The 6,433-nt window shown below is 33.8% G+C and overlaps 1 long non-coding RNA gene across 1 annotated transcript in view; it reads left to right on the top strand.

Moving 5' to 3' along the window:
- Positions 1-4,190, top strand: part of LOC140442885 (uncharacterized) — a 7,082-nt gene extending 2,892 nt beyond the window's left edge. Inside the window, exons 2-3 of the long non-coding RNA XR_011951168.1 lie at positions 426-610; positions 3,955-4,190. This is a non-coding gene — a long non-coding RNA (uncharacterized lncRNA). The remainder of the gene's footprint in view (positions 1-425; positions 611-3,954) is intronic.
- The last annotated feature ends 2,243 nt before the right edge of the window (positions 4,191-6,433 follow it).

The following is a 6,433-nucleotide window of genomic DNA, read 5'->3' as shown; positions in this document are numbered from 1 at the left end:
AAAACTGGCTTCCAAAAAAGTGTTAATGCAAGAATACAGTGGAAGAGACCCATTGGGAGACCTAGAAAGTCATTGGAGGATAATGTGGATGAAAACCCAAGAAATCTCTTTTGGCAGTCGATCGTGGAGAAGAATGGCTACAGATCGTAATAAATGGGGAGGTTTGCTGGGGGAGGCCAGGGTTCGAATTAGACTTTACAGGCATATAATGGATGGAGATGAATGCATCTACCGAAGCTGTCATAGACTTAAAAGGCTATTGGAAGACTGTGTAAAAGGTGTGGTTCAGAAGATCCAACACCACTTATGATGATGACGATTTGTATATTATTGCGTTTTTTTGTCTTTTTTATTATCAATAATGCTTACTAATTTTTTTGTTTTGCATTTTCCAAATTCTTTAACTATATGTTGTTTAATTTTAGAGTCATAGTTGGAGTGGCTACACGAATAAACACTCTCAATCGTCTCATAGCCGAGGAGACACCAAATGACGAAATTAAGAATTGCTTAGTGCGGATGTTTTCTAAATTACCCAAAGACAGTTCTCTTGGACTTGCGTCCAGAGTTTTGGAAATTGAATCTTACGTCGTAATCTTGGACACCGATGGTAAGTACGCAGTTATTTAGTTTACCAAAATAAATAATTGAAAAAAATTAACTCATTAATTATATTTATAACCTTCACTAATAAAAATTGTGAGTATTTAACTGAATTAAAATGATTAAGTCTATAGTCGATTTGAAAACAAATTTGTTCTTTTTGCGGAGTTACTTTTGCAAACCTTAGCGAAATATTTCACTATAGTAAATTTAAAAACTTCTCTGCATTTAAATTCTTCTCATAGAAGTGGTGTTAGCACCACTCTGTATTCCACGTATTTGGTAAATGTATCCAACAGCCTCGTTTTATCTTAGAATCGATTGTTTCTTGTATCTTCATATTGCTGCTAGATTAAATTTGTTTTTTGTTATACTTTTGTAGGTATATTTACTTGTTCTCGTTTATCAAATCTCTTATTACGGTTAACCTTTTCAGAACCAATGGGTCATATTTTTTTCACTTATTATTTAACATGTTTCACTGGGTTAATTTTAAATAAGAATAAAGTGAAAATTATTGGTAATTATAATAATACTTTTCGAGCATACAGCATTTGTGTTTACGCTTGGTATGCCTGACTGACCTAAATGTCATTGAAATTGACAGTTAATGAGATACTGCACTGTGCCGATCATATATGAGATACAGAATCCTCAGAATCGGATCTATACGTTGCCAGTAACGATTCGAGAGATGTAGGCTTTGAAATTCCTTGGTCAGAAGAATAATTGGAATATATGAAGAACATGGTTAAAAACAGTGAGGACGATGACGAAAATACAGACAATCTTTAAGACAGAACTGGTAATGAAGTTTCTGACAACAAATCAAAACGCGAAAATAATACAGACCAAATGTTATCTGGTCACCAGTACCAGAGAACATTTAAATTTTTTTTATTTTATGTGAACGAAATTGCTTCATTGATGAAAGTATTGGACGAAATTCGTCCAAGTTGGATACCAAGTCGATCGGATAGCCAAGCGGGCTGGGCGGCTGGCTTCTCCTTCGCTTCACTGCGAGAGATGTCAGTTCAATCCCCAGCTCGGTGTACAGAAAACAAAAAGGCTAACGCAGCAGTTTAAACTTCTAAATGAATCTGCGGCTTAGTCTAGAATATGCTGGTATCTGATCGGCCTATGGTGGAGCAGTACGGCAAGAGATAAGGGCTTGCGGCTTGGTGATACTCCTCCATAGATCCCTACCGGAAGAGCGTGTGCCGCCTAAATACCGGGTATATATATATATATATATATATATATATATATATATATATATATATATATATATATATATATATATATATATATATGGATACCTTTAAAAAATGTTTCCCTTATTATTATTGTGCCTTCTTCTAAAGTTGGTTGGCGATCACCTCTTTAAACGCTTCCCTATCTTTTGCAACATGAAATATATGTTTAAGACCGAGGTTAGTCCAATTTCTGATATTCCTCAGCCAAGATTTCTGACTTGTGACCCAGGTACGATGTTTTTCTTATGTTAATTGCGTTCATAAGATTTCTGAGATCTGAGAAACGCCAGGCACTCGGGGCCGCTTTATTTTGACTCTCCTTTAGTGATTTTCTAGAGAAATTCTTAGGGAACTAAAATGCAGTGATTTTTTCTTATCTTCTGCATCCTCATGCCTTTGACCATTCATGGTTCATCCGCCTTTGAGACCACTTGAATCTCAGGACCAAAGAGTGCCCTTAAGTCTTGACGGACGTTGTATCTCTGGGAAACAAAGTTTCTGGTGATATTACATCTTTAGAAAATGAAGTTTCTGATGATATCACATCTCTGAAAAGCAAAGATCTTAACGAGATTTTTTCTCTGAAAAGCAAAGTTTCTGCCAACATATCTTTGGAAATCTCTAAGGTCACTTCTGCCTTTGACGATAAAATATCTTTGTTAAAGCAATAAGTTTATGCCGATATTTTGGCTTTCGAAGAACAGATGAAAGAGATGGAAAATAAGATGAAGGAAACAGGAAAAGCAGATAGAGGAATTCGATCAATTACAGCAGAGACAAAAGACGAGGTGAAATGTAAGTTATAACCACGGCCGATTTGTGAAGGGAGTGGAGGCTCTGTTCGTGTTTAAGTCCCATCTTCTACGGAACAACTATATGAAACAGTTCGAATTAGCTACAAGAGCGAATGTATGGTTTATAAGAGAAAAGGCTGTAAACCTGACTATCACTCTTCGAGAAGATGAGTAGGATCTGCTTCAGACCGTAGTTGTAGAGGAGACAGATGATTTCGAACAACTTAAGAAGAGACTAAACATGCAATATGGTCACGAACAATATTTAAGCATGTCTACCAGTCGCAGTTTAAAAATCGAAGACAAAAGAGAGATGAGGCCCTTCAAGAATATGAGGTAGATATTTCCAGGTTAGTACGATATGCTTATCCAACAGCTCCAGAAGACATGATGGAAAAGTTGGCTGTTAAAATATTTATTGATGATCCTCATGATCATGAAATGCAGAGAATTATTACTGCGATTAGCTCATGACAAGACGCTGATCGATGTCTTGTCCGCCGCCCTCGAATACGAATCAGCTACGCAGATTTTAGACTGTCTTTTAGATAGATCAAAGACTAACTTTAATGTACCCTCTGGCGGTCACATTAAAGTTGATACTGTAAATGAGAAAGAAGATAAAGATAAACTGGATGCGATTGTTAATATAATGAAAGGCGTTACACATAAGAAAACAAAGACCATAATGTGCTGTAATTGTGGTGAAATGGGATACGCATAAAGTTCAAGTAAACACCCTAGGTACAACACAAATCCAAAAACTCACCAGCAAGAAATACCTAGAAGAAAACTTCGACCAGGAACTTTTGCAAAGACCATCTAATACTAATAGCTTCTTTAAAATGTCGTGAAGATAGAGTATCTGTAGATGGAGAAATAAATGGTAAACATCATACATTGTGGGTGGATACCAGAGCAACCAGGACCATTATACGCCTGACAGTTATAAACAGCCGTAAGAAACTTGTACCAACGAGGTTACGACTGCGGACTACCACATGTGAAAATGCCAACATCCATGGAGAAATCCAGATACAATTAGGAATTGGGGGACGAAATTTCATCCATTCTGTTATAGTTGCGGACATTGAAGAGGACTGTATATAAATTAAATAATAAGAGACTAAATAAAATTGAAAAAATCTAAAAGTGACATTGGCAAAATCGTTACAATACATTTTTGATACTAAATACTTATTTTTAGTTGAATAACTTAGATGTTTTTAATTTCTCCTACATTTATATTTTATATTTATACCTGTATATACCTGTATTTATATTTTTCCTTTTATTTACAGACAAAATTGATAAAGCTCTAGGAGTAGTGACATCTGACGATATTTTTTCTTTTATAGAAAATTATAAAATGAAGTAATTGATAATACCCTTATCAGGTTATTAATATGGACATTTATCAATATATCTGAAGGTATTGCATTCTGGCGTTCAAATAGGTTTTAATAATACTGTATTAATTATTGCTGCACATACATATTGCTTATATTATGAATTTTAATAAAATGCTTGAATTTTATTATTTTTTATTACTGTATTTAGTATAGAGTATTCATTGGTATATTTGGAAATTATTTGGAGTTGATCATGCCACAAAAGGGAAAGCAAAAGAAGAGCTGGAACCGAACGTGAAGTATTTCAATCTATAAAATAACAAATTTTCTAATTGGGACAGTGCTAAATATGAAATATATATATATATATATATATATATATATATATATATATATATATATATATATATATATATATTGATGGGTAGGATAGAAGGAAAAAGGAATGTAAGTTTGGAATTCTAAATGCAGGTCAAATCTTTATACTTACAATAACGAAGCAATTAAGAATTACTATATTACTAAATCTTTGCGATTTTTTTAAATTGACGCCCTAGATGCAAAGGTTATAGCACTATAAAACAGATTTAAACATCCGAACATTAATAAAGAAATGCAACAAATACAATATTCATTACGGAAAATTGGAAGATCAAGTGAATAAAGCAAATAGAGCCGCAGGTTAGCTGAATGAAACCATATGGAAGAATAAAAATATCGGAAAAGAAATGAAAAGCAGAATTTACAAACAATCATCAGACCAATAATGACATACGCGGCAGAAACACGACCTGACCTGACACAGAGTGGACAAAAATGATTTTAGAAACAGCAGAGATGAAAACACTAAGAAAAACTGATAGTAAAACAATATGGTACAGAGCTAGAAGAACATATATACGACGTTGATGCAAGGTGAAAAACATCAAGTACTGGGTAAGAACTAGAAAAGTAGAATGGAACGATCATATAAGCCGAATGACAACAAATAGTGTAGTAAAGACGGCAAGAGACGATTCCCCAATAGGAATACGATCAGTAGGAAGACAGACAACTTACTGGAGGCACATTGAAAAACAGACAGAGCCATGTCTACATAAAAAGAAGAAGATCTTTAGTCTATGTTGTCAGTAGTTTCTGTTTCACGTGTCTTGTTGTGGATCCATGTTCATTCGTGGATTTTACTGTAAACATTTTTTAATTCTTAATTACCCTTTCAAGAAATTTATAATTTCTCATCGGTTTTACTAGAAGTTTCATTGATTTCTCTGATTATTTTTATGAGTACTAGTCTGCTGACTGGAATTTGAATGCCTTTGGGTCGCGGTAGTCTTCATTCTCAATTAGATCGTTCTTGATCTTTATAAAACCACTAGAAACTTCATCGCAGTAATCAAGCTGCTTCACGATATATTAAAAAAAAAAACAAGGTTTTTTTAACTTGGCTAAAGTGTTAATCTCGTCCAAGAACCTTCCTCCTTTATCCGGGCTTAGGACCGGCAACAAGATCATTGAGGTAGTAAATCTACACAATGATATGGTAGGCGAAGTTAAAAAACCTTGACTTACCGAGATGCAAAATTACTAAGATAAAATTAATATTTTCAACAAAAAATAAAACATTACGTTTTCAGAAAATTAACTGAAAAGTCAACAAAGTCTTTATCAACAAAAAAAGACAAATATTACACTTTTTTACCAACATGCAACTTTATTAACATTATAAAGAATGTTCTACGACATAACACTAAGTGAAATTAAAGACCTCTATAAAAAACGAAGGACAAAAGTTTTGAAATTGCTAACTCCCTGATAAATTAACTTCCATATATTAGATCCAACTTAACTACGCATTAAAAATACAACGAATGACACCACAAAAGATATATCAATGAGATAAGATAAAAGTAAAACTAAGAAATTACAAAAAAAAAGAAATTCACGTACTTAGAAGACTCCACTACTTTCTGAAATTGCTAAAATGTTTAGAAGATTTCTCGAGAAAGACGCTACACAAAGAGCCGAGATAACTGATATGCCAGAAAAAAGATTCAGTGTTATCTATACCACCCTTAGGTTTCTGCCGAAACATTTAGGCGTCGGATATCGCTGTGGAACGAACGCCGGCGACTGGGTTATCACTGAAGGTTTTTTCGAGAATACCATTTACCAGCTATGTGAGAGTATCTATGGGGGCAAATTTTGTTGAACCTTGTTTTATTTAATATTATTGATGACGAAATAATAAGAAAATGGCGTCTAAGATAAGGATCTACAAAAGTCGAGATAACTGATGTTCCAAAACAAGGATTCAGTGTTATCTATACCACTCTTACTAAGAAGAAAATTAAGAAATTACAAAAAAAAAAAAAAAATTCACGTACTTAAAAGACTCCATAACTTTCTGAAATTGCTAAAATGTTTAGAA

Source organism: Diabrotica undecimpunctata, chromosome 6 (genome assembly GCF_040954645.1).
Source record: "Diabrotica undecimpunctata isolate CICGRU chromosome 6, icDiaUnde3, whole genome shotgun sequence".
Lineage (NCBI taxonomy): Eukaryota > Metazoa > Arthropoda > Insecta > Coleoptera > Chrysomelidae > Diabrotica > Diabrotica undecimpunctata.
This window is presented reverse-complemented; position numbering and strand designations above follow the sequence as displayed.